Raw genomic sequence first — 19555 nt, 5'->3', positions numbered from 1 at the left:
AAAATTAATTAAATTTATGATGTTGATTTAGGGAAAAAAAATTATTGCATAAATTTTTGGAAATGAGATTGAAAGATGAGAAAAAGCGCTCTATTATATATGGTTAAATATTTTCCATAGTTTAAAATAAAATTGGAAAGTAATTATTTAAAAAAATTAAAATAAATATTTTTAATTAATTAAAAAAAATTAACTTTACTAAAATCATTAAAAAATTATTTTAATAATGTTCTGAAATGAGTAGAAGATAGTTTAAAAATATTTTATAAAAAAATTGATACAATATAAGTTTTATCTCTAAACAATATATTAAAATTACATTTAAAAATTATAAAAATTATTTAATGATTAAAAATATCATTAAACTATAATTTTAAATTGAAAAAATTGCATTTTGAATATGATGAGATGGCAAGTATTTAAAAAAGATGGTAAATTAAAAAAAATTGAAAAAATTAATATAAAATAAAAGATATTTATACATTATATTTATAGAAAAATTATTAACAATAATAACCTTAAACTAAGTCACTTCAATTGATGATGATCACCATGTTATAAATCATAAGATATAAAAGTCAAATACCGGTGAATCAAGTCAACAAAAATAAAAATACCATACAAATTTCACTTCTAATCACCAAAATTGTGATTATAATTTTCAACCATAGATAAAGTCAAGCCCTTGAAGAACAGATCGCCATATTATCTTACCTGACACCTGAACCTCTCTAAAATCCCACAAACCATCTTACCTGCCACCTGAACCTCTCTAAAACCCCACAAACGAAACCAACTTCGAGAACTACCAAACCTCCGTTGCGGATGAAGTTAAACAGCCACTTACAAAAACCTTTTGCCCAAAACAATAAACGTAAAGCTCCATCCCCCGCACATTTTCCCCTGAACGTTCCGACACAATCTGATTCGACTGCAACTACAAAAGCTCAAACCCAGACAAATACCCAGACCCCCAGACATTGCAAAAACATAGCTGACGAGAAATGAAAATGCAAATTTCAGCGAGACACCGGAGGATAATCCCAAGCTCAGAGTTTTTTAGCCAGCACCCCATGGTCAATTCCCACACTTTCCCCCATCTCCACAGAATTCGAACTCCGACTCCCACAGTTATGATGCAATGCAAACAGCAAGAGCAAAATGAAAACGAGGCCAGAGTATCCTCGGTGTTCGAAATGGTGAAATCGATCCCACAGTGGGTAGACGACATAAAAGAGGCACGAACGAAGAGACCCAAGTCACTGTATACCCACAGAGAATGGGTAATTCACAGGAGCTCCACCAGGCACATACGCTATGTCGCCTCCAGCCTTTCGTCCCGCGTTATTCTTTCGCTTATACCGCCAGTTTGCATTTTCACGGCCTTAGCAAGTGGCAATTGCTGCTTACAATACTGGTGTGGTGTGTGACTTGTTTCCCCCGTTCATGCCGCTGCCGCATGCTTCTTCTCTGCGATATCAGCTTACGGCACCCGCTCTGGCCCTCTTGCTCGTCTCTAGGACGGAGGCTTCCTATTCTCGTTATGACGAGGGGAGAAAAGCGTCGATTAAGGTTATCTCTGGTGCCAAGGATTTTGCAAGGCAGGCCGTAACGTGGATCCGAGTTTCCGATGATGCCCATTTGAAGGATAAGCTTTTGCAGCATATTATGGCCTTTCCTGTGGTTCTCAAGGTCAGTAATAATCTTTAGGATCCATTTTTATAGGTAGCTGATTTGAGTGAGAACACTTGAGGTGTCTGTGCATTGCTACACCCTACATACATACAGTTTGATGTGTTGAAATTTTATGAATAACTAGGTACTATATCAAATGCCTCCATCCGGAATTTTGGTTAAAGATTCATATTCACAAATAATTTTGGTTAAATATTCATATTCACAAATAATTTTGGTTAAATATTCACATCCACAAGTAATTAGTCTTGGATTGGCTTCTCTAATAGCCCAGTTTTCATCTCCAGACTAGTAATGTATATGTGTACATGATGAATAGCTATAAGCCAGACAATTGTGACTTGTACTTGTATAATATCTCTAATACCTTAGTTTTCATCTCCAGACTAGTAATGTATATTTGTACATGACGAATAGCTATAAGCCAGACGATTGTGCTTGTACTTGTATAATGGATGTTAATAAATACATCACAGGCTGCAGAAAAGGAAGGACGAAGAATTGGGGGCTACAACTTTATAAGAGGGAAAAGACAAGGGGGCTTAGCCAAGGTCAAAGTGGGGAAGATAATATTATTTTTAATTTTATTATAGGTCTTAAACCTCGTTTAAGTGGTGCTTTTTAATCCATGTTTTATTTTATCCCAAGCTTTGGATTAATTGCAGGGAGGTAAGTGGGCTCTCCATAGAAATATGTGCCCCCTTCATGCCGTGCAAAGTTATGCTATACTTTTTTGCCATGCAAGTGAATGAGGGGGATAATTATTCAGTTGTGGGAGACTTGAAAACTTCTCTTTGAGGGAACTGCCATGAGGTTATTGTAATTGAATAATACTAAGCAGCAACCATCACTGATTGTGTAAAAGTAATTGCTGTTATTGAGAAGAACGGAAATAGAAGTGGGAATCCCTGGCGTCTTAGAAGTGAGATTTCTTGACCAGCCTGTGTTGGAGCCTTGGAGGGATGTGAGTGTTAATTTTTCCTAGTACATCGGGTTTATTGTCTAATCACGATCATAAACTCACTGAAAAATCAGTTACAAGTTAAAACAAAGGAGTTGCAAGAAGCTAAGATGAAGATGCATGGGAAAAGTTTGACATTCAAAGCTTCTCCCATGCCATCATTCTATCATGAAGCAACTCCATCGAAGATTGAGCTAAAGAAGATACCTCTTACCTGCCCAAAATTTCCCAAATTAGGGCGGAGAAGGAGCTATGTTGGTGAAGAAGTTGAAAGTGACTAAAAGGAAGGATACAAGGCAAGTGAACAATCTTTATTTTTGAAAGCAGAGGACAAATTTGTAGCACCTCGACATGCAATTGCTTGAGGACAAGCAATGTCAAGAAGAGGGGACTGTACTGTTCCCTATGGATTAATTGCTCAAGGGAGGAAAAAATAGCCTATCCAACCCTGTAGGCTATAGTCTTTGATAAAGGGGGAAACCCATTATCCAATGTTTTGAGACAACATTGGGTAAATTTGGGGTAGTTGGGGCAAAAAGCCCAAATTGGGGGCTACACTTGCAACCCCTCACATTAAATTAAGGATAAGAAGTTAAGAACCCCACAAGGAAATCTATAAATAGGAGAGAGTTAGAATCATTTTCTCGTCATTGATTTGGATTGAAATATCTCTGTTTCTTTTGAGCTGTGACTTTGAGGGTTTTAAGACCCCTTTTCCCTTTGTCTAGTTTAGTTGGAGGTGATCCCACCCTAGCTAGTCACACTTTTTCCCTCTCTCCTGTTGCATCATAGTCTCTTGAAGCAATTCAGATATGTCCTGAAGCAGTCTTTATGATTATCTTATAGTCAACAAGATCTTTCAAGAATAGCGAAGGTCTACTCCTAAGGAAGCCCTACCAAAATTCCTCACTGAAGCTAAAGTCAAAGGTTCTGAGGTCTAGCAAGGGACAGTGAGGACCCCATCCTCAGTTGAACAGGAGATTTTCCGTGCACAGTTGAAGGCATTATTGGCTCATATTCGAGGTCTGAAGGCAGTGTATGTGCAGTTTAAGGCAAAACCTAGTTTCATTCCTGAGGCAGCTGCGGGTACCTATCTGATCTTATTTGTGGCACCAAACCTATTGAGGACAAATTCCTCAGATTCACTATGGTTCTTTAAGGGTCCAGCCTAAAGTAAGGGCACTACTTGTATATGATCTGCCTTCTTGAAGCAGCAACGGGTACCTATCTCAAAGTTGTTTAAAGGAATTCATCGAGCTCTGAATCCCACAACAAATGTGAGATTTGGATAGCAGTTAGTGGGTCATTCAGTGAGGCAGCAACCAGGTCAATACAGGCAAGGTCAAGAAGATCGCTTCAATAATATACCTGAGATTGGACAAGGATACCACAAGCCCCCTCAACAACAAACACATTCAGTTGGAGCACAATAGATAGTGAGTTAATTAGTAGGGTGAACGGAAGTTCTAGATGGTGCTAGCATAAATTATACTTTGAATGTTGGTCTACTAAACAGTGACATTGCAAATCTTAATTTTACTGGTGGAATTGTTGGTTGGATACATTCACTGTTCATTGGGCGGTCAACCCTAACTCATTGTGGTTTTGTTGAAGAATCATATTACTGTTGAGAATCTTTTATATTATTCGTGGATACCTATTATTGGATAATGTGCACTGCTGTTGTATAGTTCTTTCTGATTTATTAAAACAACCCTAGCCAAAATAGAGCCCTAAGGTACCTATTATTGGATAATGTGCACTGCTGTTGTATAGTTCTTTCTGATTTATTAAAACAACCCTAGCCAAAATAGAGCCCTAAGGGCAAAAATCCCATTGGGACATTACAGTGAACCTATGAATTGGGTTGTGTGAAGAGAGTTAGAGCCAACCATAAATAAATTTGCCTTGGTCTTTGTTGTAGAGAGATTAAGTGTAGCAAAGGGCCTCTAATTGGGTGAAATGCCCTTCTTCTACAACTAGTTGGTGGTTAACTTCCAAAAAGATAACTGCTCTTCATTTACTTTTTTTTTGTAAGTTACATGTCTAGGGGAAACCCTCAAGTACTCCCTTCATTTTGAAGATGGTAACCAAGGTAAACCCTAGAATATTTAGGGCTCGAGGCTGGTCAACAATAGGGCTCAAAACCATTACAATGATATACTCATTTAAAGCTCAACATATCATTTGCAAGAATTGAACTTCGCTGGGGAGAATAACAATCATTCCTCACAACCACCTAAACTAAATCCAATTGACATATGATTTTGATTTATATGCGTATATGTTGGGTTATTATGGTTTATGTTATGAATGGAATTGGTTTTTAGTTTGTTCCATTTTGTTTGCATGTTTAAGCCCATGTCTCCAAATTATGGGGTCATTGCTCATGGAATGGTTTAGTTATGATTGCATAAAACTGCTTTATAGTGTTGACATATGTTAATTAATTGACATCAGGACAATGAGGAAATGTATCAGAAAAAAGCAAATCAAAGATATGGTATCAAAGAAACAAATTAGAGTGAAATTAGGTGGTTTCAATAAGTACTCCATATCCTCAACAATGTTAATCTAATAATCCTAGAGTTTGTTTAAATAAGGTATATTTTCCTAGAACAATAATAATTAAAGTTTAAATAAGGTATATTTTCCTAGAACAATAATAATTAAAGCTATTTGAGAAGATATGTATTTCTTAGTGTTGGAAAATTTAACTAGTTTCAGTTTTAAAAATTGTCAATGTACTCATATCATTATGTATATCTTATGTTACAAGAAAAAGAAAAAAGAAAAATAGTATTTTTAAGCATGGGTTTCATGTTCCATTTTGATGGTCATCTAGGTAAAGCATCTTCTTCTTCATGCTTCTAGGTTTTGTCATTTTTCTTGAGTCAAGAGAGTCATTATCATTTGTATAAGACCCTATTGGGCAAGTTGTAACATGTAAAAGTTAATGATTTTGAGTCTAGAAAATCCTACTAGCATCCAAGCACAAGTCGGCCCTGGTAGTGACAAGTCAGCCTAAAGGAGAGAATTCGGCCTCATGAAAAGTTGATAAATAGAAGCAAATTCGACCTCATTTGATCACCAATTCGATCTATCATCAAGAACTTCGATTTGTGGCAAGGAACATCAAGAAAACTGAGCGAAGATCTAGAAAGTAAGAGGTACTCAAAGAGAAGAAAGAAAGTTTGTTTTTGGGCTTTGTTCTCTCAGACGTGCGAGATTTCTAATGTTTCTGTTGCTGCTACAAAGGCCAAAATTTCAGATCTAGTTGCAAGTTTGAAAGTTTGTGCAAGAAGGTTAAGATTTGAAGCTAAAGAAAACTAGAAGCAAAGGAGGAAACCCCCTAGCGAAGGAAAGAGACACAAACTTGAGCCTATTCTCTCACACGTGTGAAAGTTAGGGTTTCTGCAACAACTGCAGGGCCAAAATTGCAAGTCAAAGCTGGGGGTCGAAGTTGAAGCAGGCCCAAACTCTTGTTGTCTAGGATGACCTTTGACCTTATTGGAAGGGCTTCTTGGAGGGCTAACTTGGTATTTGGAGGAGGACTTGGTCTAGGGTTTTGGGTCTTGGTTTTCTCATTTGAAGCAAATTCTATAAGATGAGAAGAGATTCTTTTGGGTTTTCCCCTTGGAGGGGTTTTTCCCTGGCTTGGAGCCTAATACTTTTTTCCATTGTCTTTTCTGTTCGTGTTCTTGATAATTGTTCGATGAGAAGATCTAATAAAGAAACATAAGAAGATAAATAAAGTTCACAAGCAGTTATTAAGGTTAAGGAGAAATTGAATTAATATCTGCTCTACTGCATTCTCCAACAACTAGGAGATAACATTGCCTTGTTACATCCTTGTCATAGTGATTATCCTTGCATTGTTGGTCAATGACATTTGGCATGTTGAGATAAGGCTATAGAGGTTATATATACACTATGCATCTCTCCTATTATGTAGTTTTATTTCCTTGATTAACAAAATTGTTTCTGAGGATACTTGGTGAAATTAACATGGTATAAAATCCATGGAAATGAGATGGCCATGGTGATGAAAATTCTATAGCAATAAGGAGGCCATGGTGATGAGAACGCCTTGGTATTGAATAATTGAAGAAGAAGAAGAAGAAGAAGCCAAAGCTCAAGCCTAGATTTTTTCACTAAAGAAAGTAATATCTTCTAGGAGGTATTTCTTTTGTTATTTAAAATCAGGAAAAGTATTTGCTTATCTAAAATATTGATTTTGCAGAGGTCATTATTTTCAGTCAAGCATGGATATGTCATAATATACTCTAAATCTACAAATCCATTGAAAATCTACGAATCTTGAAAAAAAAACTTTGCAGATGTTAAAGCAAATCTATAAATCTATTTTTATCTGTTATAAATATACATTTGTAGATCTCAAAGGAAATGTGTCTCTAAAGGGATCTCCATAGTAAAATTGCGTAGATACTTATAAATTTGGCAATTCTTTTTATCTTTGTGGAAAAAGTCCCGATAAAATTGCGATAACATTGGGAACTTGTGATTTTTTCAACTCATCGATTTTAGCGGCCGAGTTTTTCACGATTTTTTCAAAAATGAAAAACTCGAGATTTCATCGTAAAACCCGGGATAAAATCAAGAGTTTTTCCAAAAACTCGTGAGTAAGGTCCCAGGCGGCATATAAGTTAGGAAAAGGACGATTTTTCCACTTATTTTGCACTCTAACGTTTGCAATTTGTGCTCGTGGAGAGAGGAGGTGTTTTTCACTGCCCGAGAGGAGGAGATTTACCCGATTGTGGGTGAGACAACTTTAGTAAGCCTCTGACGTGGAAGCCATCTCATTGGACCATATTAACACCACTGTTGCATGGAGCGTTGAGACTGAAAGGCTTATCATGGACTAGGTCCCTGATTGGTTAGAGGTGGATCCGGAGGCACTAGAGCCGGGGGAGGTAGAAACTGCAGGGAAGGGAGAGGTAGAGGAGGAGGGGAGGAGGTGACACCATCAAGGATGGGCAACAATAGAGGGTAAAAGCTACCTCTTACTTTTTCTTTTAGAGGACGACAAAGTCCATTTGTAGCCCCAGTGGCGGGGCCTCTTCCTCTAGAGGAAAAGGCAAAGCCATTCCCTATTCTCGTAAAAGAGGCAGGGGAACTCAGTGATTGATTAGTTTTTGACATGTAGCTGACTCATGATGATGAATCATGATATACATTTATCATTTTTTGTTGTTGATATTTTGACTCTTGACACTTAGTCAGGACTCAGGATTCAGGACTTGATTAACTATTGATATGTGATTTAGCGCTAGACTTCTTATACATCTTATATATTAGCCTTCTTTTCATATTTATGTGGCAATGCATTTATCTGATGTTATAGATACTTTAGATGCTAATTTAAAAAAATGAATATTTTTGTACTTTTAAAAATTTTGCAGAGTTTTTCAAAAACCTCTCGACTTTAACGACCTTTTCAATTTCCGGACCCTTGCCGATTTATTCTTGAGGTCAATTTTTTCCACTTTTCTTTTTTATTGAGCAATTCAAGATCTCTAAGAAGATCCAGTATGGATTTAGTTGACATTGAATCTAATTGCTTGCCAACAAGGAACAAAGCTACCCTCACCAGGTGTCCTTCCAACCATAGGTATCTAGATACTGTTTTTTCCATTGATTGAGAATACCATCCAAATCAATGATTTATGACTAGAAAAAATCTCATCTCCATACCCAAGGGAGGCCTTTCTCACACCAAGCTTTGGATATCCACATACAAAACCTTTAGCTTTGAAAGCTTTCCAAAGTTGAGACGAATTATGCCACTTACAAAATTATTCCGAAGATATAAAGCTCTCAACTGTGTGCAATTTCGCATGTCTAGATGAATGGTGCCCTAAAAATTGTTGTCATGTAGCACTAATCTCTGTAGTGACTCAATGTTACCATTTTAGGCATATAGAGCCACAAAGTTTGTGATAAGGAACAATCAAGTAAATAACCATTTTGGTTAGGCCATTGCAAGTAACACACTTCCAATATCTGGTGAATCTGATCAACATGAATCTTGGGTATATTAGCCCCTGAAAGAAGACCTAGGATTCGATGCCATTGATTCTACATTCGTGGTTCAACTTGCCAAATTCTATTGTGTAGATATATCTATTTCTATTATTCTAAGTATGCTCTATTTGATTAGATTATGAAATGAATAGTTGTTTTATTGAATTTGTGGTTGTTCCTACATAGAGCTTGTGATTGTCTCATTGACATGATCAAGACAATGATCAATTTGATTGTTATTAATGTTTGGATGTAAGGTGATGAAAACTAGATGGCTTCGTGGAGGCCTGGGTGTTGAAAGCTTGAAATGCTCACAATGGTACATTGAATGATTAACTCCTTTGAGGTTTGGCACCTTCCAAAGCCTAGCATTCACCATGGAATGGCTAGGCCAAGCTATGAGTTTCATATCGTTTTCAGAGCTCGAAACTGCCGTGCAAGGCATTTCGTTGGAATGATATCTAAATATGGTTACTTCTAGTAGAAAAATTGTTGTAAAAAACCCTTGTTGTGGCTTGCAGCTTTGTAATAGCCTTGAATTCTATAACCATGAAGCCATTGTTTGTAGAGCAGACTATAATGCTGAATTTGAGCTTTGGGTATGTTGCATTTGATGTTGAAAATGTAGCGAGTAAGGTCTTCTGGCTTGTGCCTTAGCCATTGAAGACCTCGAGTTGTCCTCATAAGTTAGACTTCAGTTAGGATGAGTTATTTTCAATTTACTGGAATAATCATCAAGTTAACATGCGTAGAGTTGGAGCTTCAATTAAGAGGAAGTCTTCATCAATTTGACTACAAGATTGGGTAGCAGTTACATGTTTAGTTAGAACAAGTTAGTCTTCAGTCTTGATTGAACGAAGGAAGAGTTAAGAACTACTGTGTTGATTGAAGAGAGAACTAGTCTGACTCAGTTAACTTGTCAATCACAACTCAACTTCTAAATTTGTACTTGCCTAATTTAGCATGGATTGAATCAATAAAGAGAGGACAAAGGCACAAGGATTTCATAAGTTTTGAGCACAAAGGTTTGTGTGACAAGATAGATCTCACGAGTTTGTGAGACAACCTTGTTTGTGGAGAGCGTAGAGAGCTTGTGTCCTAAGTAATAGGAGATCACAAGTGAGCTAGGATTCAGGAGCTGGGATAAAGGGTTGGCAGGGCATGCCTAGGCTAGATCAACGGGAAAACAACTTTGCTCTCAAGAGACATATTGCTTTGTATTTGATTTATTTGCTCAGTCAATAAAGTACCACATCAAGGAGAGGATTTTCCTAGTTGGGTTTCCCAAGAAAAAAATTGTGTTATTGTGTCTTTATCTCTGTGTTTAATTCTGTTGCTTCTAGTGTTGAGAAATTCTATGTCTTGGTGAAAAGAAAAGTAGTTTCAGATTGTTCATCATAGTAGTTGCAAAATTTCATGGAAAATCAACATGGTATCAGAGCAGAGATCAACATAAAGACCAACACCAAATTGATTAGTGAGTGAAGAGCGCACATTAGTCAGTAAGGCTAGCACTAGAGTTTTGAACGTTTTTTTTTTGGGCCAAGAATAATTTTTTACAGACGTAATAAAAAGTGAAAAGAAAAGGGCTAATTTTTTAAAGACAAAAAAAAGAATAACAGAAAAAGGGGTTTGGTGGGGGCCTGTGGGTGGTCGACCAACTAGATCAGCCTAGCTGGTGGCCGACAACCCACTAGCCAAACGGGGTAACTGTCGGCAGGTTGCCACAGCCCGATTGCGGATTGGCTGACCAACGCGACACCAATAGCGAACCAGCCGAGTAGGGACGTTGGTCAAATTGGATTGGTAGCATGAGCCTGTGTGTGACAAAATGACCGAGGAATTGCATGCGACACCTAATAGCGGACATTAGGGTCGACAACACATCAGACAAGTGGCCGAGTAGATCGAGCAGGGTGAAAAAGTTGTGGAAGTTGCAGTGCCGACATAAGTCTGGAGGATGTGAGGTCAACGATGTAGATAATTGGCCGATAGGGTTGAGTAGCCAACAACCAACAATAGGGCTGAACATGAACAGGGTTATAGAGTAGATCAAGCCGGTTTTTGTTTTGCCATTGGGTGGAGGAGATCATCGTGGGGGACGAGAACCCGCTGCAAAGCAAGCCACAACAAAATATCGGGTTTGACAGTGGTCAGAGAGAAAGATGCCAGGGCTTGCACAGAGGTGACCATGTGATGGTCATGAAGGTGAACAAATCCGAGTGACATGAAAGTTACAATAGGGTGTCGAGACTCGAGAGTTTGTTAGTCGGAGGCACGGGTTTGGTTGAGGTATCAGATTGCGATGCTCACCTCCGGATTCGATTGCGGTAAGGAGTGCAGGTGCAGAGTTGCTGTATTGACATAGAGTACCATAGGGCTGAGAGAAGGGCTTGGGGGGCAGATCAAGCCGATTAGACGAGGATCTAGGGTTGGCAAAGAGCGGGGATAGAGTTGTCAAAACACATAGTAAAAAGTCAAAGTCACCAGCAAGGTGTTGTGTGCGGGAAATACGACAGATAATCCAAGTTGATTTTTGCTAGCCAATACGCTGACAAACAACTAAGCCAATAATGAGAGCAACCAGGGATGACTACAGGGGATTGTGCCGCGGGCAGGGTGCCATGCTAGGCATGATTGGCGAAACTACGAGATGTAGTGGCTAGCAAGAGTTGTTGGGCAAGGAATCTGCCACGACAGGCCTAGGCAACAATTGCTGGCAGAGATGGATACCAACAACTAACAGGATTGGCGAAAGTCAGCCCTCAGAGGGAGATAGGGAGATTGTACCAATAAGAGGATTGGCGACATAATTTGTGGATGTCTCAAAGGGAGACAAACCCATAGCTGTGCTAGGACTTAGCACAACATTGATGTTAGTGACGAAGATTGGGTAGGAGGCCTCTTCCTGATCTGTCAAGATCAGTTGGTATGAGCTAACATTGATGGATGCTTAGGATGAGGATCCTAGGAGCTAAGTCACCACGTTCGTGTTCGTGTTCGAGTCCGACGACGTTGAAATTCGAATAAAGTTCGACACCTAAAATTTTGCTGATAAAGTTCGGCATAAAATTCGACATATAGAAATGTGATATATATATATATATATATATATATATATATATATATATATATATATATATATCAATTTTCAAAGTCCATAATGCACATTACAAACACAGGATTATTGCTCAAACATTTAAATCATTTCCACATATAATTTTATAAACCATAAAAGCAAGTGCTAATAAAGAACCAACTTCCATACATAGTATACAAGGTGAGGGTCGAGCAGTGAGTCAAGTGTCGGTCAAGCATTGAGCAGTTAAAACCTCGGGCTACTTTACCTCGGGTGGCTTTACCCATGGAAAAACCTAAGCAAGAATTTAATTTTTTTAACAAATTTAATTTTTTTTAACTGAACTTAATCGATTTTTTTACCAGTTTTTTTTTTGCTTGGAATTCGACATTTTGTTCAGGTTCGAATTTGACATTGTGTTCAAGTTCGAATTTGGCATTATGTTTGGCATACATAATCGAACTTGTTTGAATTCGTTTGAGGTTCGACGAATTCGAATCCCAAGGATAAAATTCGTCGAACCCAATGACTTAGCTTAGGAGTATGGTTGGAAAGGACAGGCCTTTAGATCAGATTCCGCAGAAGAAAGCAGGGAAGTATTCTAATTTTGAGGGAGCAACTATAGCAACGGAGAACGTGGTAGTGAAGGAGACAGATCTAGGTGGACGAGGTTCTTCCAAATGTACCTTCCTCGCTAAGAGGGAGTGTTGAAAATGTAGCAAGTAAGGTCTTCTGGCTTGTGCCTTAGCCAATGAAGACGTCGAGTTGTCCTCATAAGTTAGACTTTAGTTAGGATGAGCTATTTCTAGTTTACTGGAATAATCATCAAGTTAACATGCGTAGAGTTGGAACTTCAGTTAAGAGGAAACCTTCATTAGTTTGACTACAAAATTGGGTGGTAGTTACATGTTCAGTTAGAACAAGTTAGTTTTCAATCTTGCTTGAAGGAAGGACGAGTTAAGAACTCCAGTGTTGATCGAAGAGAGAACCAGTTCGAATCAGTTAACTTGTCAATCACAACTCAACTTTGAACATCAACAGCGTGGCAGGAGATGATACAGAGATAGGGTGTTGTAGCAGGGTGTGCACCACTAGAACACATTCCTCACCAACAGGGAGTGTTAGTTTTTGTAGCATCGGATGTGTTCTAGCCACGAAATTTGGTGGAAAGGCTAGAATACATTAGATCTCCAAAACCGAAAAATCGTTTCTAGAAATTCTGCATAGAAGTGTCTCAATTAGATTATTAACCGTTTTAAAATATTTCCTAAGTCTAAACTTAGGGAATATGGTTAATTAATCAGTATTAATTGCGATAAGGCGAGAATAATCTAGAAACTCACACAAATCGACTCCAAGGTGATCCTAGCCATTGATTAAGTTTTAATCTTGGTCGTTGGTGCTCCAATAGTGGATTATAAGAGGAAGTCAATGGGCACTTGGAGAAGATACACCAGGGTCCAGGACACCAGAGTCACTTGGAGAATTCGATTTTCCAGACTAGCAGTAGTTAGTTGCCAGAGAGTTCGAGCTTCATTGAAGCAACATAGATAGTGAGGGGTAGGGACAGTGATCTGGAGGAAGTTTTTCCAGATTCAAAGAGGTAGCAGCAAGAGGGTTGAGTTATTCCTAGTGAGGCAGCGCAGAGGACTGTGCAGTTGCTTTAGAGACGACAGTTCGATTAACTAGAGAGAAATGCATTCTCAATTCCACAGGCCGGGCAAAGGGTCCAGAGTGTCAGAGAGACGATTTCCTCAGCAGTAGTAGGCAAAACGACTTCATCATAGATTGGTTGGAGGCTTGACGTTATAGTGACTGCATAGAGGCTTCAGGAGGTCGAGTTTTCTGTAGGCAGGTTGTTTTGGGATTGCTTGTGGAGGAAGGGTAATTCCCTTCAATAATTTTGCCTAGATTTTTCTTGCTGTGGATTGCCAGTGTCAGGCATCCAGATTGTACTAAAATTTTCACTGCTGCACCGGTTTTCCCAAGTTAGGTTTTTCTGAGGACATTTGTCCAAAAATAACGATGTCAAATTTTATGTGTGTGCTAGTATTTTCTCAGTTTCTAGCAATATTATTTCTGCATTTTTTATTTGTGAAGGTTGCAGTGTGTTTATTTCAATATTTGTCGTACCAAATATATTTTTAAAATAATTAACAATTAGAAGAAATAATACCAGTTGCTGCAATAGGATTTCAGTAGTGAAATTTTCACAATTCAGTTTTTAATTTGTTCAGTTCTGTTTGCATGTTTAAGCCCACATCTACAAATTATGGTGTCATTGTCCGTGGAATCATTTAATTATGATTCCATAAGCCTACATTATGGTGCCTGCATATGTTAATTAATTGAATATAGGACAGTGAGGAAAGGTGTGAGATCAAGCAAATCAGAGATATTATATCAGAGAAACATATTAGAATGCAATTTGGTTGTTTCAATTGTTTGGTGTCTATCCCAATGTTACAAGTTGCCTCACATGGATTTTGACCCTTTGGGTGTCTGTTAAGTGTTGTAGGTGGACTTCATGTGCTTGTGTCTATCACAATGTTTTAGGCTACTTGAATGTGTGTTGGGTGTCTGTCGCGATGTTGTAGGTGGAACTGCATGGGTGTGTTGAAAAATGTGTAACTAGGTTCGGTCTTCATAAATTTGGAATGTAGTTTTGATTCTTGTATATTGTAAAATGAAAGAAAAAGTATTATTGCTATTTTGAAGCATGGGTTTCATGCTCAAGGTCTTTTATTTTAGAGGTCAAGCACCCATTGAGTGCTTTTAGGGTTTGTCCTAGGTCAAGAAGTCAAAAGAGTCATTGTCATATGTTGAAGACCCCATCAGGCACATTGTAACTTGTAAAAAGAATTATTTTTGTATTTAAAAGTGTCAAAATACCCTCCAAGACCAAGTCAGCCTACCAGCTAAGAAGTCGGCCTAATTTGAGGAACTTCGTCCACCTTGGAAGCCTATATATAGGAGGGAACTTGACCTCCTAGAGACATAATTCATTCTCTCATCAAGCAAGCGAAGGAGAAGAAGAAAGAGGCTAGCGAAGAAAGAAGAAGGATGAAGATTAAGTTTTGGGCTATTTTCTCTCTCTCTCTTCACACGTGCAAAGAAAGGAAGCTAGGATTTTTGTTGTTGGGTTAGGGTTTTGCTGCTGCAGGATCGAACTTGGAAAAAGTGCAGAAAGAAGGTTGAAGGAAGGCTCATTAGGTCATCCTCAAGCCCTAGAAGAAGGAGAAAGTCAAGCGAAGGTATGAAGAAGTCTTGGAAGCCCTAAATAAGCTCACATGTGTGGAAGCAACTGCTGCTGGGAGGGCCGAAAATTTCAGACCTGTAGTAGAGGCTGAAATTCTGTTGCTGGGGGTCGAAGTTGTGTTGTTGGAAGAGATTTGACTGGGTTTGACTTGGACAAAGGAAGCACATCATCAAGGAGGTTGGACTTGGTCTTGGAAGGGTATTGGTCTTGGTCTAGAGGTCTTGGAATTCGTCAATTGAAGAATCTATAAGAAGAGAAGAGATTTGTGGGTTTTCCTCTCAAGTGGAGAGGTTTTGGCCTTAGCTTGCAACCTATATCTTGTGTTCTTGTGTACTTGTTGATCTTCTTGTTTTGGTAGTTGTTTGATGATAAGAACAACATAATAATAAGAGAAGAAGCTAATAAGTAAGAAAAAGTAAAAAGACATCCTAAACAGTTATCAAGTATAAGAGAAATCATTCTAACTATTGCCCTATAGATTTCTTAATAGGGTGTTGGTAACTTGAGTGTCTGTCCCGACATTGTAGGTGGAACTGTATGGGTGTTGGGTGTTTGTCCCAAGGTTACTTGGGAGCGGGAGCGAAAACGGAGAGTGGGAGTGGGAATGACATTTTCACAAGCTACCAGTTTGGGAGTGATTCTGGGAGTGTTTTTTATATAATATGTATTTTTATATTTTGATGCATATATGTCAACAAAAGCATGTAGAATGATGAATTAGATATAAAAAAACATAAAAAACATAGATTGAACCATATAATAACAATCATCTAGAAGATATAATCTTCATCAACCATGTCCACAAGTTAGTAACATAGTAACATACAACATATTGAGTCTCATGATTCATCAATCTTAAAGTTTCAAACTTTCAAAATTCAATATATAACATTTATCATCATTGATCACCAAAGTTGTACTTGTAAGCCAAGTGTAACCATTACAACAAATAATATCTAACATGAAATGAAATGAAACAACTTTCAACTTTCACGAAGCATCATATTCATAATTCATTACTAATGAGTTATAATTGCCAACTTCAAACTTCAAACTTAAATTGTCATATATTGTTTACAAAAAATATCATAATAAATATGAAAGAGTCAATAGTTATAAAAACTAGTGTGATTAAAATCGCGAGTTTTTCATCAAAACGAGAATATCGCGAGTAGTACTCGCATTTTTTTTTATAAGCGATTTTTTTGGTAATTATCGTGGAGGGTCGGGGCAGTGCAGTTTTATAAGGAAAAACGAATTTCTTTTATTTCATTTGGACAACAGAGCGCGCAGAGGGATGTGGAGACTTGGAGTGTTGGAGAGGCTTGGAGATTTTGCCATTTTGGAGCTAAATCAATTGCGTGGAGGAGAAAATCAAAGAGTGTGCTAAGGAGGAGATCGATTATATCCGTAAAAACGGTATGAGCACCATTTTTTTTGTTTTCATTGTTTTGAAACTTTGTTTTTGTTTTTTTCAATGTTTTTGGTTGGGTTTGGAATGGGGTTTCTAAGTTTCTTAAATTGTATGTAATTTTTTTTAGTTTTTGTACAATGTAAAAATTAAAATACTAAATTGTAATCCTTATTTTCCCATAGGTTCACAACTTCATCGAAACACCATTCAAGTTTTCAACTTCAAAGTTCAAAATCAAACATGCCAAGGAAATTGGATCTTTTCTGGGAATATGCTGAACCTAATGCTTCGAATGATAGACTAAACTTGACTTGCAAGTTGTGTGGGCACCATATGTCCGGGGGGGTGTACAGATTGAAGTATCACTTTGAAAAAATACCTGGATTTGATGTAGGGCCTTGCAAAAATACAAATCCTGAACTCATCCAAAGAGCCATGAAAGCATTGGAAGCTTTAGACCAGAATAGAGAGGCCAAAGAAGAAGTGAAGAGGCAACTAAAAAAGTCAGCTGAACAAGCAAGTGGCACTGGTTCTACTGTAGCATCAACCAATCTGATAGCTGCCACATCATTTTTTGTTCCTCAAACCGCACTTGGTTCACAACCATCTATTAGTTCAATGCTAAAAAGAACTGAGAAAGAACAAGTTGACAAGTTGCTGGCAAAATTTCTCCTTTGGAGTGATATTGCTTTCAGCATTGTAAGGAATAATCCATTTTTCCAACTTGCTATTGATGCTATTGCAATTGTTGGCCCTGGGTACAAAATCCCTTCTTATCATGATTTCAGAGGCCGGCTTTTTCAAAATGAAGAGCTTGACTGTACCCAAATATTAGAAGATTTTAGGGCATCATGGGCACAAACAGGATGCACTATTATGTCAGATGGTTGGACTGACAAAAAGGGGAGAACCCTTATAAACTTCTTGGTTAGTTGTCCCAAGGGGACTATGTTTATCAAATCTATTGATGCATTTGCACAAATCAAAGATGCAAGAACTTTATGTGATTTGCTAGATGTGTTTATTTTGGAGGTGGGTGTAGAAAATGTTGTCCAAGTCATAACGGATAATGCTGCAAATTATGTTGCTGCTAGCAGGATGCTTATGGACAGGCATCCTACTTTATTTTGGACACCTTGTGCTGCACACTGTATTGATTTGATGTTGGAGGACATAGGGAAAATTCCCTTTGTCAAAGATATTGTTGAGTCATCCAAAAGCATTACAAATTTATATATAACCATACATCTGTGTTTAGTTTGATGAGAAGATTCACCAACAACAAAGAGTTAGTGCGCCCCGCCATTACACGGTTTGCCACCAGTTTCATATCTCTTCAATCCCTCTTGAATTCTATGTGGGATGTGAAGAGAATGTTTCTTTCAGAGGAGTGGCGTGCTTTGCCAATGAGCCGCAAACCAGAGGGAGAGGCCGTATGCAAACTAGTTTCATACCAGGAAGACTTCTGGCGGGAGTGCAGGAGGTGTGCGTTGTTACTGAACCTTTGGTAAAGGTTCTTTGGTTAGTTGATGGTGAGAAGCCTGCAATGGACTATTTGTATGAGGCCATGGACAGGGCTAAAGAAGCCATTCGGGCCTACTATGATGATAAGGGAGATGAGGGGTTTCAGAGACAACTCCTCCTATGGGGAGTGATTGATGAGCGATGGAACAACACACTCCATCGTCCCATTCATGCTGCTGGGATTTTCCTGAACCTCGCATTTTCTTACGCATGTGGGTTTGTATTTGATGTTGAGATCATGGATGGATTCTTATCCTGTGTCCAGAAGATGGTGCGATCTCCAGCAGAACGTATAGAGATCTCTAAAGAAATTGAGACATATAGGATGACAGGTGGCACATTTGGCTTTGACATGGTTGTGACTGATAGGACGATTAAAATGCCAGGTGTTTTTTTGTTTGTAACTTTGTTTCAAATTTCATTGTCTCTTCAAATTCCATTTTTATTTTTTTATGTTTATTTAAAATTTTATTTGTAATTTTGTTGTAGATGCATGGTGGAGAATGTATGGTGCCAGGGTACCCCTTCTGCAAAAGCTTGCCATTCGAATCTTCAGCCAAACATGTAGCTCCTCAGGATGTGAGCGCAAATGGAGTGTATTTGAAAAAATACACAACAAGAAGAGCAACAGGTTAACACTTGAACATTTAAAATATTGCAAATTTCCAAATAAATTTTTGAATTCATTAAACAATATTTTTTTTTTATAATTATTAATTATTATTTCATGATCTTTGTACAGGTTGGAGTCCCAACGACTTAATGACATGGTCTATGTCTACTACAATCTTCGATTGTGGGTGAGGCAACTTGAGAGGACACCTGATATGGAGGCCATTTCATTGGATGGGATTGACACCACTGCTGCATGGAGGGTTGAGGCCGAGAGGCCTCTCATGGAGTCTGCTGATGATTGGTTAGTGCAGGATGTAATGGAGGGGGAGGAGGAGGAGGAGGAACAGGAGGAGGAGGTGATACCACATGCCCGGGCTACCCATGCCACCAATAGAGGACGTGGTCTACCTCCTATAGCTCATACTTCTAGTTCTTTAGCTTCTAGAGCACAATGGACGCCACTGCCAACTCCACCAGCACCTATATCTACATCTAGAGGGAAAGGGAAAGCTGTGGCATTTTCTCGCAAGAGGGGCAGAGGAAATCAATAGTATCAGACTTTAGTTATTTTGTTCATTTTATTGTATATGACATTATGACTCATGAGATACATTATTATATTTTTTGTTGATATTTTGAGGCTGAGTTGGGACTCAGGAGTCAGGACTTACTATTTAGGACATGATTCAATGTTATGTGTGATTTTAGCACTAGAAATGATATTAAACATCTTATATATTAGTTCTTTTATCATATTTATGTGTCAATGTATTTATTTTATGTTGTAGATGGTTTAGATATTAAAGAAATTGAAAAAAAAATGAAAAAAATGAATATTTTTGTACCAAACGATTTTTTCCCGATTATTACGATTTTTTCCTTGCGCTGATACTATCCCGATAACGATTAATGCAACATTGGTTTCAAGTTTCAACCCTCTCGGGCTCGGATCCAACCCCTCCA

At 38.1% G+C, this 19555-nt stretch overlaps 1 pseudogene across 1 annotated transcript; it reads left to right on the top strand.

The window, feature by feature from the left end:
• The first annotated feature begins 721 nt into the window (after nucleotides 1-721).
• Nucleotides 722-19328, top strand: LOC149151607 (voltage-dependent chloride channel 1, chloroplastic-like; annotated as a pseudogene). Its single transcript, XR_016263198.1, has 3 exons — nucleotides 722-1692; nucleotides 18467-18608; nucleotides 18720-19328. The product of XR_016263198.1 is annotated as a voltage-dependent chloride channel 1, chloroplastic-like (transcript).
• Nucleotides 19329-19555: the final 227 nt, after the last annotated feature.

This window comes from Pinus tabuliformis, chromosome 9, assembly GCF_031772625.1.
Source record: "Pinus tabuliformis cultivar Carrire ecotype Pingquan chromosome 9, CPIR1, whole genome shotgun sequence".
NCBI lineage: Eukaryota > Viridiplantae > Streptophyta > Pinopsida > Pinales > Pinaceae > Pinus > Pinus tabuliformis.
The sequence above is the reverse complement of the archived record's forward strand: the minus strand, read 5'-3'. Positions and strand labels throughout refer to the sequence as shown.